Genomic DNA, 24,600 nt, shown 5'->3' with positions numbered 1-24,600 from the left:
TGAAGGTCTTATTGCAGTGGTTTATGTATGTATGTATGTGTTTGATTGTGTTTTGTTTTATGTTTATTTGAAGAGTTTACTAATACTGCGGTTAAAATTATCAAGTTGGCTTGAGCCTCTTGAAATTAAAAAACAAAAACAAAAACAAAAACAAAAACAAAAAACCAAAAAACCCCTCCTCTTCATCCAGCGAGGGCTTTAAGGCTGTGCTTGCAACCTTCAGTCTCGGTCAGGCTGGAGGTCTACCAAATGATCAATAATCAATCAGGGACCCACACAGCAGTCAGATGACTTGCAGCAAATCCATCATCACCGTGAAAGCGTACTCTGGGCCATTCACTTATAAAATACAAGCTCTCATTTTATCTTGAAAGCAATTATAATTCTCATCATTTTTTAAGGATGAGGTTCAGAGAGATTAAGAAATGTGCCCAAAGTCATACTGCTCCTAAGTAGCTACACAGAAACGTAAACTCAGGGACACGTGACTCTCCAGCTCATTCTTCTGCCCACTGTCAGCTCCCGCGTGTCAAGGACAAGCCACTAGTCAATTCTAGGATGATTTTCAGAGATGACTCTGCGCTGGAGGTTTCAATTTTCAAGCTGCAAAGCGCCACTGAGACCCACTGATTGACAGCTCCATTTGGTGTCATTACTACTCCTCTCTCAATGCCAAGTAAACCAAAATGACACAGGGTTAAATGACTTACTCAGATTCCTTTGAAAGACTTGGAGAATGCCAGAATGTGGATTTCGTGAGACAGCCAACAGGGGCTGCCAACTCGGCCCCAACTCTGCTACCACCTCCACCCCCACTGCCCATCAGACATGAACGGCCTGGGCACCTGCTACCCCATGCTGAACAGGGCCTGCAGAGCAGTTTCCAAATATGCCAGCAGAGGGGAAGAGCTGCTTCCTCTCTCCAGGAAAGGGTGAACAAAGCCACCAACACATGCTGCTGGCCCCAGGCTGTCAGGTGCAGTGTCCTATCTCTGCAGGGGGCTTGGTACCCTTCACAGGACCATCTGGCTCTGTTTCCCTGACTGCCTGGCCTCTCCTGTCCTGTACAGCCTGGAGGCTCAAGGTCCAGTTCACCCCCAAATTACAGCAGAGCCAATGGTACCAACTGGTAGGTGAACCCAAAATTCAGCTGCAAAAAATGTTAACCTTATTTCAAGTTTAAAAGGAAGAACTATTTCAAAATTGGCTTGGTTTTTTAAAATAGGATAAGTTCATTTTTGAAAAGTTCCCTTGTTTAATCAGCTATAAATGGCTAATTAAAAATTAATTACTATAATTGTTGTTATACCAAGAATTCAATAAAGAAAATGTATTGTTACAAAAATGTGGCAAAGAATAAATAGGTTTATCCTGAGCAAAGCACAAAATTAACACATTCTCAATTACTTTTTTAAACCAATTATTTTTAAAATTAGGAAGAAAGGCAGGGGAGGGATAAACGAGGAGTTTGGGATTAACATATATACACTAAAATATATAAAATAGATAAACAACAAGAACCTACTATATAGCACAGGGAAATAAATATGGTATCTTGTAATAACCTATAATGGAAAAAGAATCTGAAAAAGAATAGATATTTATGTATAACTAAATGACTTTGCTGTACACTTTGCTGTCAACTAATACAATGCTATAAATCAACTGTACTTCAACTTGAAAAAATTAAAAAATAAAATTAGGAGCGAAGACCTCACCCCCAAAATGGACTTTTTTCTTTGGCACATCTTTTTGTATTCTCAGAGCCAAACTACAATGGATGCCAAACTGTGCAGCCATTTAAAATCCTATTTTCAAAGAATATTTCTGGGATGTGAAAAAGGTTCTCATATATATTTTGCTTTTTAAAAACCAGATTTCAAAAACAGATAGGCATCTGTATAAAAGAATAACTACACATCCATATACATAAGTAGAGAAAATTAGTCTGGAAGTAAATACCTCAATAGCTCTGAGTGGTAAAATTACAAGTAATTTTTATTTTCTTCTCAGCGTCTTCAAATATCGTAAAAAAAATATTTTTAAAAGAGCGAGACTATATAAAGAAGATCATGACCCTCAAAGCACAACTTTCTCCCTTTACTGTGCTCTGTAAGAGGATGCAGAATGCAGTTTGTGCCAGCTACTTTATGTCCAAAGCATATATAAAAAATCTCAGAAACTCCCATATTAAAGCACACCACGTCCTTGTGCTCTGACAGTGCACATTTCAGAAATATCAGGAGGTACCGTAACATATGGAGGGAGATACGGAGCCCCTGGGGAGAGGGTCCAGATTTCTGACACCCACAGCTATTACCCATGTTTTACCACCACTAAATTGACATTAGAAATGGAGTGGGGGCTGTGTGTAGCACTCAAACACCTGTGACATATCACTATGGAAGAAAAATATTTCCTGGAATTTGAATTCACAATTACTGCTTTCAAGCTGAGAAAACAGCAGAAAACAACTGTTAAGTTAAAAAGAAATGTGTGCATGTCACAATTTAGCAGTTGCTAAACTGTACTAGGAATCAGTTCCTATTTCACAACGGGAGTTACTAAAACCACAGAAACCCCCCACAATTAGGGAACAGAAGTAGGAATAAAGTTTAAAACTAGAGAACATCTCTCCCATCCTAGTCACAATGCCCAACAAGGTCGGAGGACACACATTTGTTTGCAAATACAGAAAAAAAAAATCATAACAGCTCAGGGAAACAAATCACTGCCCCTGATTTCACACTAGCAGTCATATGATCCTCCAACTCCTGCTTCTCAGTCTCTTTTATAAAGCCAACAGACCATCAGAAAGGCCTAAAGCAAGCCAGTTTCTGTACACTTTAAGTGATGGAACCTCTTAACAGAGCAAAACAGGACTTCAAAAGAAATCTTTCAGGAAAGGTGAAGGTAGGGAGTTTCAGGAAAATGATAAAATTCCATCGCTTTTCCAAAATAATAAAAACAGTTTCCCAAGCCCCAAATACAAAAGCAGAGCAGAAAATAAAAGTGTGTTCTCAAGTGACACTATTCTTGAGTGAAACACACTTTCACTTGCTATTTCAACGAGCACATCCCCCCCGGGGTTATTTTATTTAGAGGGGGGGAAAAAGACAATATACTCTACAAAAATAGACAGCTCTATGGAGAAATTTTACCTGCCTTAAATAAATATTTAGTTAACTAAAGAGAAGATCTTCCACAGTAAAACAACAATAGAGGAAGAGCCATAACACATCAACGCTAGTCTGTCTAACCATAGAACAAGCAAAATGACAGCTCAAAAGAAGAGATAAAAGTTGTAAGGTAAGAGGGAAAAACATTCACCGAGATACTAAGTAAGATTCTGATCCATCAGCATCAATACGAGAAGATGGTAAACACACCTTTCATGCAGGCTGCCTAGAAGGCCAGCTTCCCCGTCTCTCTGATTTCCATCATCCTGCTCAGGACCGGTCTCGGAAAGTGATATATGCCCACGGAAACACTGGCCTGGCCTGCACCCAAGTCAGTGACTTCAACTGCTCCACATTCATTACAAAAGCTGCACAGAGTGGACAGACAGGGAGAGATGAAAGACCCGGGCAGACTTCTAAGAGCAAATCTGTCTCCTGTTAAAGAAACTGGCCAAGCCCTGTGCAGAAACAACGGCCTCCTCGATGGAAAGTATCAGTTCTCATTGTAAAGCCTACAGCCGTTTCAACGTAAGGTTTTGAAAGTTGGCATTACACACTAACAAGAAAAAAAAAAAGCTTTTCATTGTAATAGACTGTAGTAAACATGGCCTTGTTATGTGCCAGGGACTGTTCCCTGCACTGCACCCAAATTAACCCATGGGATCTCCAACAACCCCACGAGGTTAAGTGCTATAAGCCCCAGTTTACAGATTGGGAAAATTGAGGCAGTGAACTAGTAAGTGACTTTCCCAAGATCACAGAGCTGGTATAGCTGACCCTAGGCTCTCCGGTTCTGGAGGCCAATGGCTTCACCACACACCGGGCCACCCCGTGCTGAATCCTGCTGGTGTCCGCGGCCCTCAGTGACTTAAACTCAGGAAGGTCTCAGCTCCGCTACTTCACAGACTACGATTTTGTTGCTGCTTCCTGGCTGCTCTAGGGGTTGGAGGGGAAGGGCAGAGAGCTAACTTTCAATGAGTACCTCATTATGTCAGCCATTTCAGAGAAGACAAATGTTCTCATCTGTCATGTGATTTCAGCATTATTATTACAGTTCCCGTTTTCCAGATGAAAAACAGATTCCAAGGGGTTAGGGACCTCACGTAATGCTAGTGAGAGGTAGTTCTAGCATTTGCACCTGAATCTGTACACCGTCCATGTTCCTGCCGCTACACAAAGCATCTCCCTCCGGCACAGGTCCATCCCCTAACTGGGCGGGATCCTACCGCTACTGCTGATCTCCCTTATTTCAGCTATTGTTTCACAAATGAACGCTGCCTGGATGATTGGGAGGAACAGAGAGGGGTGACAGGTCAGTAAAATTCTAACAAAACAGCAGGAAAAAAAAAAAAAAAACTTCCTAAACCAGAGAAAATTCCAATTAGGTAACAGAAAGTATATTTTGTGTGTACATTCTCAGCACTGCTGCAGAGAACTCTGAATTGTAAATACACAGAACTGGATATTTCTGGTGCACATAAACTAAGCCTCTGCAAATCATTCTACATTTTAAATGCACTAGAGGAACTCATGGGAAAGAATTCTGTGGTCCAATCTCTTTGGAAAATCAAAAGCTCTTTTATGATACTCATCCTCTAAGTCTTTGAATATTCAAAAGCAGGTATATTCTATTTTACAAATGAAGTGTATAGTAATCCAAATTATTTTACATCGGTTTGGGATCTACCCTGCCTTAAAATTGAAGAAATGGACCATTAGACATTTCCCCACTCTTTCCAGTCTGTGGTCCTATAAATTGCTAAGTTGCCTATCACACACCAGCATATAAATTAGCTAGCATCTATGTTGTGGTTAAGAATGTCTTGAAATAAAAAGAATAAAAGGAATCAAAAGACTGATGATGAAATAAGAAAGGATCATGAGACTCTGACTCATGAAATGTGCAGATAGAAAGGCTTCAGATTTGAATCACCTCATTTTATGGATAAGAAACCTAAGGCCCAAGAATGAACTGATCTTTTCCAAATCTTAATTAGAATCAGCAGAAGAAACACTAATATCCAATTCAGTGGGTGCTTCACAGCCCAGAACTGGCTCCCTCTAACAATGTAAGATAATACAGTATTGTAAGCTCTAAGAGAGCAGAAACTGTGTCATATTTCTTGTGCCCATCGCTCCTACTAATTGTCTTGCTTAATATGTCTTATGAAATCTCTCTTCAGCAGGAGAAGGGAATCAGAGGTGGTACAGCACGCTACCCCTGACTTCATTTCTGGTCTTTGCAGACTGTTAGGCAGAACCCAGAATCTCAGCACACAGCTGTGCAAAATCAGCTTCAACATTACAAAGAGAACAGAGTGGGGAGCGAGACCCAGATGTAGCCCTAAGGACATCCTATGAAAGGACCCAAGATTCAAAGGCAGGGGACACTTGCAATCAGTTAACCAGTCCAGCTCAAGATTTCTCCCCTTCAATATGAATAAGCTGTTACTTCCTGACCTCTACGGCTGCTTCCCATATTAAGTGTTATGATTCTGGTGAGACCTGAAAGGTATAACTTTGACACATAAAATAATACTTTAACAAGCCCCTTTTGATTTGCCTCTCTGGTGGGTTCCTGTGAATCCTACATGTGTACAAGCAGTCCCACCCCGACCTGCCCCAACAAATGAGGCAGGGACTGGGGAAGCTTTGCTCTGTGGTGGCCACTGAGTCCCCACTTACATTCCTAACACCACATCCACCAGAAAAGTGCCTAGATTGGGGGATCAGGCCTAGAGCACTTAGAATTTTACTCCTAGCATCAGGGCCCAGGGCCATGCCTGTCACGTCAAAAATACAGCTGCAAGGCTGTGGCCCCTCCAGATAGGCTGCCTCTGTTTAGCGACCAGTGAGACTCTGAGCAGAAGAGGGCCCCCCTCGTCACAGGTGGTCACCTGCAGGTGCTGCCAACAGTGCAGAGCTGGTCTGAGGCCAGAGGCACAGGTCAGAGAGAGGACAGGGCCACTGGGAGGCCAGCCTAGAGCCCAAGTCCTGGTATGCAACCTGAAACTTGAGAAGGTGATTAAGAAAGAGATACTCCGACGAGGAAAGAACAGGAGAGGTTTAGAGACTAGAAAAATGAGCGAGAGGTGACGGAGAGATTACTTTGGAAATCCCAGCCAACCGTCTCAGAAGAGCAAATGTTACTGTCTTCCAAATGAGTCAAAATAAAGATGCATTTATTGGGTCTGTGAGCTAAATGGGATCTTACTAATTGTCTACTAACAGAGTTTTGCTAGCAATACATGTGTGTCAAGAAAAAGAAAAGCCAAGGGTGGGGGTTAGGATATAGCTCAAGCGGTAGAGCGCATGCTTAGCACGCACAAGGCCCTGGGTTCAATCCCCAGTTACTCCTCCAAAAACAAATAAATAAGTAAACTTAATTACCTTCTCCCAACAACAACAACAACAAAAGTAAAAGAAAAGCCAAGCCACAGGACTTTCACAATTCAGGAAAGAACCAGAATTTACACCGTTATCTCTGTATAGAGCTTTACAGTTTATGAATGTCCTTCAAGCATACTTTTTTTTAAACTTCTTCAAAGATTTTTAATTCATTTTTTTCCTGACTCCAGTTTAATCTCTGTTTGTTTTTAGTGGGGAGGGGAGAGTAATTACATCTATTTATTTATTTTTTTATGGTGGTATTGGGGATTGAACCCAGGACCTCATGCATGCCAAGTATGCTCTCTATCACTGAGCTACACCCTCCCTGCACCATGTACACTTTCTGCTCTGATCCTCTCACCTACTTTACCACATCTGAACAAACTGAGGCTCGAGAGGTTGATTTACTTGTTTAAGATGCTCCAAACTGCTATGCAGCACGTCTTCAGGTCCACCTGTGGCCCTTCCAGCAAGCCAAGTCTCTCTAGAGCTACTTTTCCTCAAAACCCACCTTTGAGGAAAAATAAAATGCATCCTTACTCATTAAAAAATTTTTTTCCATTTTACTTTCTAGCATTGAAACGGGCTGCAGGTTGACTATCATTAAACTGTTCTTAAAAATTTTTTTATTGAAGTATAGTTGATTTACAATGTTGTGTTAGTAAGTTCAGGTGTACATCAAAGTGATTCCATTATACATACATATATATATTCTTTTTCAGATTCTTTTCCACTATAGGTTATTATAAGATATTAAATACAGTCCCCTATGCTATACAGTAGGTCCCTGTTTATCTATTTAATACATAGTAGTGTGTACCTGTTAATCCCAAACTTCAACGTATCCCTCCCCTGTTAAACAGTGCTTTGATATGCTACAAGCATTGCCCCTTTGCTGCAAAGCATGTTAGCATACGATGAGTTAAATACGCTTTGAGGGCTGGTCTGGAAACTTGAGCAGCACACATACTACACTGTTGTTTCTATGGAAAGCTGTGTTCCAAGTACCCATCACCTGATTTAAAAGAGATCTTTCAGGAGCACAGGAACACGGCCTAAAAATGATCACCGCTGCAACCTGAAGGCATTTCTTAGATTTCACTTTTCTTTTTCATTTCATTTAAATATACACAGACATACAACAGAGCCTGTTTTCATGGAGCAGCACGTCCGGTATAAAAAGCTAAGCTTTTCAGTGTAACAGAAGAAATTTCATCCAACTCCCATATATGATGATTGTGGATTTCATAAAGAAGTGGGAAAGTCCCCTTCCACCCCAAAACTGTGCCAAGACATCTGACACGGTCATGTCTGCCAGGAGTCTACTGTTATCCAAGTCGGAATCCACGTTTTAGATACATCAGCATAATACTGAAATGATCCAGTAATTTCAGAAAAGACTTCGTGCCAGAAGAATTAACTTTTTGAGGCCCTTCAAAAGAACTGTTTCGAGAAAAATGTCTCCTTGCCAAGGGATTTCAAATGCTAAAAGCAGAACAGCAGGTTTTCAGTTACAAATTTTCAACAAATTACCCAAAATACATAGTTGAAAGTTCTCATCAAGTTATCTTGATATCTTGTAGTAACTTGCGGTGAAAAAGAATCTGAAAATGAATATATGTATATTCATGTATGACTGAAGCATTGTGCTGTACATTAGAAGTTGATAACATTGTAAATTGACTATACTTCAATAAAAAAATATATATTCCAAAAAAATAAAAAAGAAAAAAGAAGAATTGAGGTGCCCAGTTTAAGAAGATTAAAAAAAAAATCCAGTGTCTATAAAGAGATAAATCAGAGGAGGGTGGTGACCTCTGTGCCTATTCAAGGAAACAGGGGACCTGGACACTGGGATAAATTCAATTAACAAGTTCTTCTGACACTTTTTGATTCATTAAAGTGGTTTTATCCACAACGTTTCAGAAATATTCCTGTTGTATAAGTTTAGACGTGATGATTATGCTTAAACCAAACCAAACAAAAACCACAAGAAAGAACAATCAGATGAAATCTAAATATCATACTCTCAACCGCAAGATCAGACCCAAATGTGTCCGCTGCATCTCACTCTACCTCAAATAGGAGGTACTGCGTGGACCTGGTGGCTCAGAGTCCTGCCATTTCCTCTTATGTCCTCACTCAGGGCAGTCCTTCCAGCAAGAATCTTGAAAAAGACCGGCTAAGAACGACGGGGATCAAAACAAAAGGCAGCTCACACGCATGAGAGACTCTGAACTGCCTAATTTCGGTCCCCAAACGTCTCAGTGTGCCGACCCTCTGTGATTTCTGACGAAGGACAACGGAAACCTGTTTAAAGCTGTTTGTAATCAAAAGGTACAGAGCGTGAGAACCTAATTCTCCTGGTTATTGAGATGAGTCTTACAATAACCACAGGCAGCTAATATTTAATTTGGTGTTCTTGCCTTTCTGTGAGAATTCTGAGTAAGAGACAAAATGCCCTCATAAAACATAACTTAGCCTCAGTGAAAAGACCTCATCGGGGAGGCCATTATCTACACTGCCTAGATCTCAGAGGCAAGCCGCTTTTTGAAAAAGCCAAATTACTGTTACTTTAAATACTTTTCTCTGTTTCTTTATACATACACACACACACACACACACACACACACACACACACACACACACACACTTAAAATAGTCCGATACAAACCCATACAGCTCCACAGGGCTGTGCCAGAAATCCAGTCATATTCTAGTGAGTTTATTCTGGTTTTATTTTTAATATAAAAAAATCAAATATATGCCTTAAATTCTTTTTCCCAGTGGTGCTAGCCTTTAGTTTTTCTGTGATGTGAATCCTTATACTTCCTTATCTATTACTAGAAGCTTATGTTTTCTTACTGAGTTGCTTAAAAGTAGACACACTTTAATGACCTGTAAACAATCTTAAAACACACAAGGCTACAGTCCGAAATCAGTCCTCAAATGCTTGAGTTTTTTTTCTTTTTTATATTCACTAGGGGCCCTGGGGCACGGTTTCTTCAGGTGTACCATGGTGGTGTGTGTTTTGGAGGTGGAAGGTGGGAGAGGGAGGAGTACCAGGGGAAGCAGCATGCTTGATGATTTCGAAGTTCCCTTCCAACTCCAGATTTTGATTATTTGCTGGTTGCTCTGGTCTGCACTGATCCCAGACATGAGCTCCTGTAAAGCAGTGGTTCTTGGGGGCAGGGGGGCATACTATTTTGCCCCCCAAATGTTTGGCAACGTCCACAGACCTTTTCGGTTGTCACTGCCGGAGGTGGGGTGTGCTGGGTGTGCTCCTGGCATCCAGTGGGTAGAGACCAAGGATGCTGTGAACCGAACATCCCACCACGCGCAGGTAGCCCTACAACCAAGAATCAACCAGGCCTGCTTTGCCAATGGTACTGAGGCTGAAGGGTTACAAACTGGGGAAATTAAATGATCTGTCCTATTCAGAAAACTGTGGAGGCCACTTCCAAAAATATTTACTACCTTTCATATTCCTAGACTGGCAGCTCAGGCACTTTGACTGCTAAAAGGGAAGCAGAAAGCCACAGGGCTTACTAGCAGCTCCCCGTCTTCTCCGTCCCTCCTGCTCATCCATACCCACTGAATGATCAGTGCTGGAGGCAAGATGGATAAGCCACAGTCCCTGCCTTCTGGGTACTACCCGTAGGAAGGAGACAGAAGATGGACAGTGGTCACTGCCTGGATAGAGCAGCCCGTGAAAGCCTGCAGGTTTTTAAAAGACCCACGAGGTATCAACATTTCATTTAATCCACAGATACTACAAAGGAGGCTTCATTGGCAAGTTTTAAAATAGACTCAGCTAAGAAAGGTTCAGTTATGTTAAGAAGATGTGTTTTCAATCTGACCCAAAGATGAAAGTTGGTCCTCAGCCATGAATGGCACCTTGATCCTTCTAAGGGAGTATATAAACAGATGTGCCTCCAAGAAAACTAAACAGTATTCCAAGGATTGCTGGGTATTCCAGTCCTACAAGTCATTCTAGAGTCTTTTTGCAGGAAAAGGTGAGTAAGGAAGGCCCAGAGGTCAGGGCAATGACTGCACAGTGGGAACCACTGCTTTCTAGGATACTCTGGGACAGACCCAAGGGAACCATACAATTCTTCCAAATCAAGACACCTTTGAGAGTGAGTTACCCGAGGATGTTCAAACCAGGACCAATGTTCACAGAAGCCACGACTGCTAAGCTGTGGTAGTCCTTCTGAAACAATATCAGGTGGACGATAATGCCCACAGGAACCTCAGAATAGCCGTGGGCACCGAACAAAAGTATGACTTCTGCATTCCTAGTCAACTAAAAATCAGTCAAAGTCAAAAGGAAAGAAACCTGATACTCAGGGTAAACTCAACACAGCCAAACTTGGAAAACCCGAGCATATTTTGTTTATGAATCTAAAGTATAAGATTATAATGTGCTCCAGATGGGATTTAGTCTTTTCTTTGGGGCACATAAAAAAAAAAAAAAAAGCAAGAAAAACTGTGCAACAGCTTCTGGTCTATCAACTTAGCTAATATACTGATTTTCCTAATACACTGACCCTCCAGCCCGCACAAGCACATCTGGTATGCTTGTGGTCTAGGAAGCAAACCCTCAGTTAAAGGTCATGTGACTTCACAGGTTTGGCATGTCTAATGACATTCTGGTCCACAGACACTCCTGTACGAGTCAAGAGATCACCTCTGTGACTCTCCCCTTTAAAGTCTCATGACCAGCAAGGCATACGGGCTCATGGGTATTTGAGCAGACTCACGATGTTGTACACTTAATCGAGAAAATCCTAGAAAACAGGACACCAAACGCTCTGGAAGACAAAAATGTTCCCAGGAAGAGTAAGGTCAATATTGTCTTTTTTCTAAACCATAAACAAGGTGGCCTCTTTTTAAGAAAAAACTATACATCTTCCAGGGAGCTCACAAATTAAAAACCAACCACCTCTCTCCCCCCAAAAAAAAACAAACCAAAAACATGCCCTAGTGCTTTGGGCACATAACCTAAGACTGCAGGGAAGAGCTGGCTCCCTGTGAGCCAGTGAGGAAAGTGAGTCCAGAAGACCTCAGGGCAGCCAGCAGCAGCGGCAACCCGGGCACCATGGCCCCTCTCACTTTCTTTTAAGCTTCATCAGAAGCAAGAAAAAAATTCCTGGGGAAGATGATACAACCTTCACCCAAGTCAGAAGGCCCAATTACTCAACTTTGGTTTGATTTTGATGTTTTACATTTGATCAAGCAAGAGACGTAAAACTGGAAACGGTGGCCCATCCTGAAAAGAGGGAACAGAGGTCACATTTAAATTTTAGCTTCATCTCATCCAAGGGAGTCACTACTGGCAAGCTCTGAAGCATGAGGGTAGAGGTTCCAGAAAGGAAGAAAGGGCACACGCAGAAAGGGTACACCACAGACCAGTAAGGCCGGTACCAATTCAGACACGACACTGCCTTAATTTCAAGTAGATTATAAAGACTTAGGGGTAGGAGGGAGCAGCAACCTCTTCCTGTATTTCCGCTGTCATGTCAAATTATCCCAGTACGTTTGGGGGGTTTTTTGGTAAGCCTGGTATCAGAGAGAAATGCCACAAATAGAATGTCTCTTCATTTTTCAAAACTTGTCCATATAAAATGCAGAAATGTGAGCTGGAAGACACAGTTAAGGTTACTCACAGTTATTTGAAATGCCATCCTAGGAGAGTACTAATTACTGAGCCTGAAGGAATGGTCTGGTGTCCTTATTCTTTTTCAACTGAATAATGATACTAATCACACAGGTGAAGTTTGAGGCTATGCTTGCTAATTTTGTAGATGGCACAAAGTTAGATGAAAGGTAATATTCAAAAGAATCTTAATGCAGAAAACTGCATGGACAACCATGAGACAACATTTTAATAAAGATGGATATTGAGCCCTCTATTTAAGTATAAACAGAAATTGTACAGAGAGAAATGTTGGAGACCTGGCTTAACGGTACTTTAACACAGAGAGGCAAAAGTAACACAGCTGGTTTAAAAAAAAAAAAGGAAATTCAATCCATGGCTGCATCATTAAAATTAAATAACCAGATCGAGGGAAGAAACAGTCTACTGGGCATTGCCCAAGTTGAAACCACATCTAAGGAACCAAGGTAAATTCTGGGAGCAGCATTTTAAGAGAAAATAAATTATCTAGAGAAAGACCAAGATGGTTAAGGGTATAGAAATCACACCATCTGAGAAACTGGTGACAAAACTGGCAAGCTTTGGCCGAAGGAACACTCTCTGAGGACAGGATGGCTTTTCTCAAGTATTTAAAGGGCTCTCCCAGGGACAGCCCCTGAGCAAGTTCTGGTTTGCCAACGTCCTTCTGGAATGTAAATGCAATACCCCAGGTCCAGCTGGACAATAAGAAACGGGAGGAAACACAAGCTCTGTAGTGCTGGGCATTCTGTTTACACAGCCTAAGAAGGAATGAGGCTTTCTGGCAACCACACTGCACAGGTGACTCATAATGAATTTAGGTTTCTCTCCTGAACGATGGCTAACAGCTGACAGTCCCAGCAGTTACCGCCACTGGTTGGTCGTCACACTTTATATTTCTCTGCTCAAAGTCCACCTCTATCCACTAGAACATAGGCTTCATGAATGTAGGAGTTTTGTCTTGTTCACAGCTGACTGTCCCCCACCTAGAACAAGTCCCGGCCCATGGCAGGCGTTCAATAAATACATGCTGAGTGAATGAATGACTGTCAAACAACAACCAACAAAAAGGCTATCGTGGGGACAAGAGACAAAGGACAAGACACTAGCCCTGTGCTGTGTAGCTCCAAAAGAGAGAACTAGCAACCACTCTAAGTTATAGGAAGGCGGCTTTCAACGCAAAAAAATAGACCTATTCCACAACAGGACGTGCTGCTGCTCGAAGGATGATTTTGTTCTCTAGAACTGAAAATATTAAACTAGATGTTGGATGATTATGAAGTCTGCACTTTTTGGATGCCTGAAATGAGTAACCTCAAGTAGTTTTCAGACTCAGTGATTCTCCACAGATTCAAGTTTCGTAGCATCAGTGACAGGGATGTCCCCTTCTAGACAGGAATCTTTCTGACAACAACTGTACTCAACAGGGTCCACCCACCCCTCCTGATCCACTCTCCACTGGTTCTGCCCCGCTCTGAGCTGGGGAAGGCTAACTGTTAAGGACTGCAACATGGCGTGTTCTCATGGCTTTTGAATGGGTTTGGTCAATGGGGTGAGAGAGAGAAGGAGCCTGAGGGTAGGGGACCGATTCCCTAGCTGCATCCTTATGCACCCCCTGACCTGGAGACCTCAGCTCCTGCAAGTCCATCATGTCTACACAGCCTTCGCTCCTGGGGTTTGGTAAAACTTCTTCCTCTTCCCTCTGCAAGTGTTGGGAATGGCCCTTGCCCACCCTTCTTACCTGTCCTTGCATTCTTACTACAGATTTTGGTAAGTGGTCTTTTAGATTTAACATTTAAAAAAAATTTTTTTTGAAGTATAGTTGGTTTTCAATGTGGTAATTTCTGGTGTACAACATAGTGATTCAGATATCTATCTATCTAGATAGATAGATAGATAGATAGATAGATAGATAGATAGATAGACAGATAGATAGATAGATATTCCTTTTCATATTCTTTTTCATTATAGCTTATTACAAGGTACTGAATCTAGCTCCCTGTGCTACACAGTAGGACCCTGCTATCTATCTATTTTATATATAATAGTTAGTATCTGCAAATCCCAAACTCCCAATTTATTCCTCCACCTCTCCTTTTACCCCTGGTAACCCTAAATTTGTTTTCTGTGTCTGTGAGTCTGTTTCTGTTTTGCCAATAAGTTCATTTGTGTTATTTTTTTAGATTCCACACGTAAGTGATATCATACAGTACTTCTCTTTCTGGCCTACTTTGTAAGCAGTCTTTTTATTAAATGTTCCTCAAATTATCCAACTTGCTTGGGCCACCTGTTTCCCGCCAGGCCCCTGATCAATGCACCAGCTAAGCGGTGCATTGGGTCTGAGAGCTTCCCGGGCCAGGGAAGGGGAGGGCCGGGTGCTGGAGAGCTCGGCTGCTGTAACTGTTAGAGGAGCCTCCTTCCTACTGAGCCAGCTCCAGCATTCTTACTCATTAGTGGCAGTGCCACTGTGATAATGCTGGGCCTTTCGCTGATCTGAAGCCAGTTTTCAGAACCCATCAGGACAGTGGGCAGGCACGCAGGCCCCGACGGGTCACAGCGAGTCGGGCGTCTCCGCGGAACTGCTTAAGCAGCTCTATTTCCTGCACATTCCCTAACAGAGTCTTCCCAGTAAGGCAAGCATTTGGGCTTCGCATACCGTCCTTCCTTCAGAAAGAGGAAGCCACATCAGGATGCCACATGACAGTATCAGATTCTGGACATCAACAGCTGGTTGTTGGGAAAATCATGCATCTATTATGTTTTCTTTTTTTTCCTCCAAAAACGGGTTTGTGAAAGAGCAAACACCACCGAGCTTCTCTTTTTCATCTCTTATTTCATCCGACAGAGGCTGACCTTCCGTGGAAACTACAGCAGTAGGGTATTTTCACCTGGCGTGGATTTTTATCTCATAAAGTCTATATCAAGGGGGAAGCATGTTTTTTCTTCTCTTTCTTTCTTATTTTTTTTGGGGGGGGATTAGGTTTACTTATTTATTTTTAGAGGAGGTACTGGGCATTGAACCCAGGACCTCATGCATGTTAAGCATACGCTCTACCATTTGGGCTACACCCTCTGCCCAAATACTGTCTTTTCTCACTGCCAACAGAGTCATATAAAATGAATATGAATCCTTGGTAAGAGTCGGTATTTCTTTCTGTGGTCTCGTGTCACAGCAAGCATTAAGCAAACAAAGGATCAGGTGGGAAAAGCACACAAAAAAACAGATGAATTTAGACAAAGGGAAATAAGGACAACTTTTAAGTTATGACATAAAGAGGAACAAAATCTTGAGAACTGCACAAAATACAAAGAGAAACCTCCACAGCAATCTGCTGCCAGAAACAATTACTTGTATACCATAATCGAAAGATTTTTAACTGTATATAGTTGTAGAAATCTGGCGTTATCTGGAGCAACTTGGACAGAGGGGAATGAGGAAGATAAAAACGAAAGCTACAAAACTTTTATAATTCCTTGAATATCTATGTTTTGGACAATCACAGGATGATGGAGACAGTATCATCTACTCCAGAAACAGCACAGTCCTATTCGGGGTGGGGGGACCACAGCTATGAAAAAATCGGAAGCTAAGAGAACCCCAAGAGCCCAGGTGTTTACTTCTTCCAACTCTGGGCTGCTGTCCTCCCTGCCTGGGGCTCCCTGTCTCTGAACTTTGACCACATACAGCTATTAGCACTAGAATATGAGAAATTCTTTGCCATACCAGCAGGAACCCCTGTTTCCTCTTTTTTCCTCAAAATCAGGACCCACCAATAACATTTTTCTTCCTTCTCAAAGCCCTGTGGATGGGGCTGGAAACACGAGCCCGGAAGCAACGCCCTCTTCCCTGCTGTACCATCGGGACTTAGACCCTCATCAGAATTTGCGGCTTGACCCCCGACTTAAGGGTGGTCCAATTATGGCTTCAAAAAAGATGAAAGATACACCCTCAAGCCCTTGCACTGAGAGAAGAACTTAGGAGTCTGTTTTACGAAGGCTTCAGTTATAACTGGGAACTGAACTTACTCCTTTGGAAGGGAACAGAAGAAAAGCACACTTTTAACGACATATCCAAATGTGACACATCTAATATAAAAGTGAAAAGCCACAGCTCTGGGGCTTTCTTGTAAAGAGGTCCTTCCCAAACGTTTTCCTCATTGGACCAACATATGCTCTCACTCTTGCTCTCTCCCATTTAAACCTGGGGCTTCTAAGGATATCTATAAATAAATACAGAATTTCCTTTCTAGAGACACTGAAGATTTCCCCAGTCCTGCTACCAGACACTGGGTCCAGTTCAACAAACATGTCTTGAGTTCCAATTATGTGCAGACACTAGGTCCCCGTGCTAATAATGGGAAGACAGTTTCTTCCAAAAATGTCCTTGTCTTCCTTAATTCCTGGGACAGTTTTTTGGCATCCCGACTAGAACCAGCAACTATCAATTAGGCCTTAGTCTTGTGGACACCCATTAAGTTAAAAGTACTTAGTGATTTTTGGCTATTTGCAAGGCTATCTCTGATAGCAACAGAAGTGTTCCTGGTTCATGTGATAAAATCTGAAATGAGGGACAGGTACATAAATAACCAAAAGCAAAAGTTGAAACTGTGGCACATACATAGAGCTGTGACAATCTGAAGGAAGAGAGATTGCTTATCACTGAAGGGATCAAGGAAAAAATTCAAGAAGGAAGTAGCATTTGAGACCGTCTTCAAACAAGGAAAAAGTACAGTGAACACTCAGCCATGAAAGGTGTGGGATGTGAACAGAGAGAGAGGTAAGAGAAAGCAGCCCGGGAAAATAACAGAGGGTCTTGAGAATCACAGAATTTTCAATTAAAGCATCAATTCAATCCATTTGGATAAACAAATTGTGATGTATCCCAACAACGGAAGACTGTTCGGCAGCAACAAGGCACGGACTTCTAACATATATCCCAACGTGGATGAACTTTAAAAACGTTATGCCTAGTGAAAGAAGCCAGACACAAGAGGTCACATGTTATATAATTCCATTATATGAACTGCCCAGAAGGGGCAGACCCACATAGACAGAAAAGAGATTAGTGGTTGGCTAAGGCTCGTAGGGGTGGGAGTGAAGGGGATGGGGTTTCTTTCTCACGGTGGTGAAAATGTCCTGGAATTAGATAGTGGTGATGGCTGTATAGCTCTGAGAATCTACTAAAAACCACTGACTTGTACACTTATATAAAAAGGTGAACTTTACAGTATGCAATTTATACCTCAATAGAGCTGTCATAGCAAATAAAATTAATCCATTTTAATATTTATATTTATGTAGAATTTGAATACCTAGGCTAGTGCCCTATACGTATTTTTCACTTAGACGTTATGTATTAACCATGTACACAGAGTACCATCTTTGTACAGAACATAAAACATAACAGCAGGTCAAAATTTTTAAGTTTAAGGTTCATGGCCTTAGAACTTCTCTAGAAGAAATGAATCTGCTGTCTTCTTAACCCTCCAAATCAGGTGCATTTCGGGTATTAATAAATAAATGATACATAATTTATGGGAAGCTTTTTAATATTTGAACACAAAGCAGACAGTATCAGAGATCAGTGTCTTTACATGGCTGAATTTTCAAACAGCATTTTTGTTGAAACCAAGGGAGTTGCATTTCATTGTGTATGTTCTCTAGGAAACACATGAAAAACACCAGTCATAAATTTTTAGATGCCAGTTTTTGTTTTGTGTTGGTGGTTCATTCATTTGTTCTTAATTATAGAAAGCGGGCCTGGTATTAGCATTTAATTTATTCTGTCTTCCTCTGAGAATGACTAAAGACTTTAGAAAGCTAACAGTTTCCTTTTTTGGGTCACATTTGCCATCAATTTCTGATTTTGTGCTTTGCTATATACACAATGAACTTAGAAAAAACTCAAGAATAAGCAAAACTTGACTCATCACAAGCAAAAATCTAGCTCAATGTTCATTTTGAGAGTAAAAGGAAACAAAAGTGGAAAAGATAACACAGATGCACATAAAATGATGCCAAGCTTAGCCAAGACATGGAAACAGCCTAAATGTCCATCAACAGATGACTGGATAAAGAAGATGTGGTATATTTATACAATGGAATACTATTCAGCCATAAAAACCAACAACATAATGCCATTTGCAGCAACATGGATGCTCCTGGAGACTGTCATTCTAAGTGAAGTAAGCCAGAAAGAGAAAGAAAAATACCATATGAGATCGCTCATATGTGGAATCTAAAAAAACAAACAAACAAAAAAGCCAAACAAACAAAGCATAAATACAAAACAGAAATAGACTCACTAACATAGAATACAAACTTGTGGTTGCCAAAGGGGCAGAGGGTGGGAAGGGATAGATGGGATTTCAAAACTGTAGAATAGATAAACAAGATTATGCTGTATAGCACAGGGAAATACACACAAAATCTTATGGTAGCTCACAGAGAAAGGAATGTGACAATGAATATTGTATGTTCATGTATAACTGAAAAATTGTGCTCTACACTGGAATTTGACACAACATTGTAAAATGATTATAAGTCAATAAAAAATGTTTAAAAAAATGATACCAAGCTTACCAATTCTGTATCACGTGCACGTACTTAAGGCACAAATAGAAGGAAATGCCTCACAATGTGCAGATCTGTGGATTGTGAGACAATCTGAACTTCTAAGTCTGAATGTTTACCCTCCTTGGCACAAGTGAAAGGATTGCTCACTGTTTACCTTTTCTGTGCCAGTTACCAAGACAAGACTTTCTCTCATTTTAAATTTGATTCATTACTTTGCAAGAATCTGATTTCCTCCTACCAGGGAAACTTTAGCTAAAAACAATCTTCCAATAAACTTGCAGAAGTGCCTCTACCTTTGATTTCTGTCTATAGTGGTGTAATAATAATAAGTATTGACTAAACCAAGTTAATATGCGTCCAGTGTGTTTTAGTAATTCAAGGTGCTTGCCAACTCTTGATAATGATGTCTTTTTGTCGGTAGGAACACTGTGATGGATACCTGCAGGAATTATCATTCCTGTACTAAACAGAACAGCAAAGAATACTTAGAGGCTCACAGAAGCAAACTGCTGAATAATTTATAAATTGTTCCATCACTAAAACCGAACTACTTATCAAATGTGGGTTTTCAATTTCTCATTAACTGTGGGGACCAGATTCTGGCTAAAGATTGATTTTTACATTAAAAGAAACTGCTAAGATGATGAATAAGAAACCAACAAGGCAATAAAATAAGTAGTTTATTAGTAGTTATTGTAGAGAGGAAAAATGACACTCCAAAATGTACTGGCAAATTCAAGTTTAAGCACTAATTCAGGGATTCTCCTGTTACCATGATCACTAAATGGAATTCCAGAAGCTAGAAAGAGTACCTGTTTCTTTCCAGATCCTGAGAGGAAACGGTCATCAATTCACTTGCCAGAAACAGTTAATATATTACTCAAATCGCAGACTTTAATTAAAAATAAAAGAGATGCAGCAACAGAGATGTTTGTGGTTCAAATCAGATTTGAAATTAACTACCAGGTAACTTCTCCAAGTTTCAAGGCAGACTGTTTCCATACAACACTAGTTATTTTTTTACTCCAGAGAGTTCTAAGTATGTTTTATAAATGTCTGTAGAATTTTTTATATAAACATCCAGATTTCCCACATTCCAGTTTCCAGAAACTAGGTTTTGTTCCTCAAGTAGTCATTAAGATGCATGGGTAAATGATTTGGAGAAAGAAAAATACTTCACTGAAATATTTTTACTTATCTAAAGAGATGCCATGTTATGTGCATGGAAATGTGTCTATGTGTGTGATGGTGGTAGTGGAGGAGGAACACATACTTCCTGTAAAAGTAGGAAAATTACAGGAGAGCATTTAAAAAATATCTGTTAACCCCAACACTCATACATATTATCCTTGAGGAACATGTACCCTTCCAACATAGAGCCCCTATGGCTCTATTTTTATGTCAATTTCACAATGTCTCCGGCTTCATTCTTTTCATGATAAAAAGTTGGAATGAAAATAAATGGTTAGCTCCTGGACTTTTCATTCTCAATGATAGATAAATTCAGAATTACTTGAAAGCTGCAAAGGTGGGGTTACTGTATATTCACTTGTATATTCATGCATGTCAGTATGCTTTCTCCATCATTATCTAAAAATACACTGTATAGTAGAACCACGTATGATAAGACAAATGAGCAAATGAATAGGGCAATTCAAAACCACAGAATGACTGAATATCAGAGCTCGAAGTGACCTCGCGGGCTACATGAGTGTAATTCCTATTTAAATGGAAACCTGGAAAAAAAAAAAAAAACTGGAAACCTGACTGTGACCTCTATAGGGTAGAGTCCCCCCTTTATTCACGTGTGAATCCTTCCTACAAAGCCCAGCATGTGCCCAGCACTCTATAAATACATTTGAAATACACTACCATGTTTGTCGGATGAATGAAATTCATTTTAATGGAAGAGTGCATAACCTCAGAAGGAAAGACTTCTGGCTCTGATCCTTCTACAAAGAAATGGCTTACTGTCCATTTACATATTAGTAATGAATTAAAGCCTGAACAAGAGATCGTGCAATGGCAGTCCCCAACTAATGGAAAAGATGCATATCCAAAAGTTTGTATGTAAGTAGATTCACTGGACTCCAGAATGCATTTTCTCATACAAACAATGTTGCTCATAGCGGCTCACTTCTCTGGCCAGCCCACAACTTCCTTAAGTATACAGTTCCAACAGACTAACCACCACGCAGAAAAAGGTGCCATGGGAAAATGTGTCCGGCACCCCATTATGGGGAACATCTTGCTGCTGCCCAGTAGGTAGGCTCCTTCAAGATTAGAGATGGAAGATGAGAAGAAATCAGACCAGGGTAAAGCTGTCAACAATGAGAGAGGGAGAGAAATAAAAGCTCAGTCTCCAGTGCTCCGTGCCCCCAGCCAAACCACCTTACGTTCCTCACTCATCTGCTACGCGTGCATGCCTGGAGCATCTTCTGTATGTCAGGCACTATGCTATGCCCTGGGGGGTGCAGCAGAGGCCAAAATCAATGTGGTTTTTATCCTCCAGGAACTTATAATCTAGTAGGGAAGACAGACTTTGAAGGGTCAGAGAGGCAAATAGGGGAGAGGGTTAGTGGGGAGCAGAGAGAGGTCTAATGAGCAGAAAAGGAAAAGAGTATTCAAAACGTAAGGCACCATTTCTCTCCTCTTTATTCCTCCATCTGCATTCTTTCATCATTGGGGTGAAAGCAGGTGAGGGACAGGAACAAGTACCAAAAAAGCAGATGTAGGAAGAGATTTCATTTTCCTCTCCCCTGTTTTTACCCTTTTTTACAGATCCCAATGCCAACTAGTGCAGGCAGAGGTGAATGGCATTGACGTGGGCTGCGGGGAGTGGACCAGCAAACAAGAGAGCTGTAGCAGTGACAGCAGGACTGAGAGGAAGGAGAGCTCACCACCCCAGGACAAAGCAGAAATCACACTGTGTCAGGAATGGACAAGATGAGGCTGTGCCTAATTAGGAAAAGGCCCTTCTGCTCAGGGCCCATCCAAGACAGACTCTGCTCTGGACATATAACCTTGTGATGACTGGATAAAGAAGTTGTGGACTATATATACAATGGAGTAGTAGTCAGCCATTAAAAAGAATGAAGTAATGCCATTTGTAGCAACATGGATGGACTTGGAGATCGTCATACTAAGTGAAGTCAGACAGCAAGAGAAAGAAAAATACCATATGATATCACTCATATGTGGAATCAAACAAAAAAAAGATACAAACAAACTTATTTACAAAACAGAGACAGAGTCACAGACATAGAAAACAAACTTATGGTTACCAGGGAAGGAAGAGGGGGTGAAGGGAGGGATAATTTGGGAGTTCAGGATTTGCAAATACACACTACTAAATATAAAATAGATGTACAACAAAGACCTACTATATAGCACAGGGAACTATATTCAATATCTTGACCTATAATGAAAAAGAATATGAAAAGGAATATATATATGTATGTATAACTGAATCACTATGCTGTACACCAGAAATTAACACAACACTGTAAATGGACTATACTTCAATGAAAGAAAGAAAGAAAGAAAGAAAGAAAGGACATCTACCCCCAAACCTCTCAGTTTTCCCCATCATTTTCTAAAACCCATTCAGGAATACTGATTGATATCTGTGGAGGCTGCTGTAATGAGAATACTTACAGCTTGATAAATCCACTGTTGGTTGAAAATACTATAAACTGGAAATGCATATAATACACCTAATCTACCGACCATCATTGCTTGGCCTAGCCTACCTTAAGTGTGCTTAGGACATTTTAACATTAGCCTATAGTTGGGCAAAATCGCCTAACTACAAAGCGTATTTTATAATAAAGTGTTGAACATCTCACATAAGGTATGGAATGCTGTACTGAAAGTGAAGTACAGAATGGTTGTGTGCATTTTGGTTGCTTACTTTCATGACTGCAAGGTTGACTCTGAGCTGAGGCTGCTGTTGGCCCAGCATCATGAGAGAGGATCGCACCGCAAAGGATCAAATTCAAAATTCAACGTACAGTTTCGGGGGGAGGGTCTGGCTCACTGGTAGAGCGTATGCCTAGCACGCATGAGGTTCTAGGTTCAATCCCCAGCATCTCCACTAAAGACAAATAAATAAATAAATAAACCTAATTACCTCCCCTCCAACAAAAAATAAAAAGATAAATTTGAAAAAAAAATTCAATGTACAGTTTCTACCGAATGCGTTATCACTTTCATACCATTGTAAGTTAAAAAATCCTAAGTCGAACCATCGTAAGTCGGGGACAATCTGCTAAGAAATTATTAGTTTTGTGATGACATTTTTCCTCATACCTATCAGTAGCAGAAATTTTATTTTTGAAGTTCTGTGGGCGGGTAGCTGTTGTCCTTCTTTTCAATCCTTTCACCCCTACCTGCAATATAACAGGTGTAGTAGACTTACATGATTCTTTTAGATCACCCAGCATCTGAATTTCCCTTCCTATGTTTGCAAAAATCATTAACTCTAATTTTACAAAAGCAGGCAATTTCAGATGATTGCTTTCTTAGCCCCCTTGCAATAGAGTGCAGGCATATGATCAGGTATACTGGCTCCACCAAAAATATTCATCCCAGATTTTGAATCTCAAGAAATTTCAAGAAACAAGTACTGTACAGAGACCTGGGTCTAGGGTTGGGGCAGTGAGAGCAGCATCCAGAAGCAGGAGTGGCGGTATCTGGTGGGTCATGTCAGTGATTTTGGGAGTGCAAGGTGTCAGGCCTATGGTCACGGCCCAGGAGGCAGTTAGGGGTATGTTCCCTGGACCAGTTGAGTGGCCTTGTTCCTGGTTGATGAGCTTCTGAGCTAGGTTCTCAGCTTTCCTGGGGAAACTGTGAGCTAACTAGCAGCCTTCAGAAACTTTTTTTCTGATGACATTAGCCAGAGGTTTCTGTTGCTTACAGCTGAGAATCCTGACTGATATACCAAGTCACATAACATTTTATTACTTTTGGTCAAAGGCCACTGTAAGATTTAAAGAGCAAACAAACAGCGAGAGCCTACAGGTGAGTCAGGGAGTCAGAATGAGCTGCTGAACAAGATGTTACTGAGGATTTCTGAAATCATCTCCTAAAAGGAATGACAGGATGAATGATCCATGCTGTTTTAATAGTATCCAAAACATGATTTATTTTCTATCAGGCTGAGATGCAGAACACTGCTTGCCATCCCCTAAAAAGCATTCAGTTACTTTCTCACATGCTCCAAGGTACCCTGTTGCTCAAGAATTCCAACTGGTCCCTCCAAAAAGCTTGAATTTTAATCTCCCTTCTTAATTATTCCCAAAGAAAGTGTGATGCCATTCCATTAAGCTGGCTCAGTCAGAAGCATCACCTTATATTAGCCTGATAGAAAAGTCTTAAAAATATGTATCCTTGGGGAAAAGACCAGGTAGGAAACGAAAAAATGTAATTTTTGAAACTAGAAATACATACTCATACTTGAATCAGAATTGATATTTCTCCTACAATAATCTAACTTCATTCACCTTGGATAGTACATTTAATTTCCCCTAGTCGCTATAAATTGCATAGAAGTTCACATTAAACTTTCCTTTTGGCTTATTATCAACAACTTTTACCACTGTACTGTAAAAAGATGTATTTTCAGTAAGACCCAAATTACTGTAGAAATCACATGAAAAACAAAATTTTGGCACATGAAAAAAATTCTTACTATGAGAAAAATCAACACAAGAAAACTTTTTTTAGCATGATGGCAAGGGTTTGGGAAAATGAAACTTACAGGAAAAAGAGTTTGTG

At 40.7% G+C, this 24,600-nt stretch overlaps 1 protein-coding gene and 1 long non-coding RNA gene across 10 annotated transcripts in view; both read right to left on the bottom strand.

Annotated features, from left to right (window-relative positions):
* The window catches only part of GAB1 (GRB2 associated binding protein 1), a 116,244-nt gene that overhangs the window by 70,324 nt on the left and 21,320 nt on the right, over positions 1 to 24,600 (bottom strand). The window lies entirely within an intron of this gene.
* LOC116658718 lies at positions 92 to 20,916 on the bottom strand. Its single transcript, XR_004314002.1, has 3 exons — positions 20,907 to 20,916; positions 15,783 to 15,791; positions 92 to 603 (listed from the first exon to the last, which is right to left on the bottom strand). It is a non-coding gene; the product is annotated as an uncharacterized LOC116658718 (long non-coding RNA).

The sequence above is a fragment of the Camelus ferus genome, chromosome 2, assembly GCF_009834535.1.
Source record: "Camelus ferus isolate YT-003-E chromosome 2, BCGSAC_Cfer_1.0, whole genome shotgun sequence".
Taxonomy (NCBI): Eukaryota; Metazoa; Chordata; class Mammalia; order Artiodactyla; family Camelidae; genus Camelus; species Camelus ferus.
This window is presented reverse-complemented; position numbering and strand designations above follow the sequence as displayed.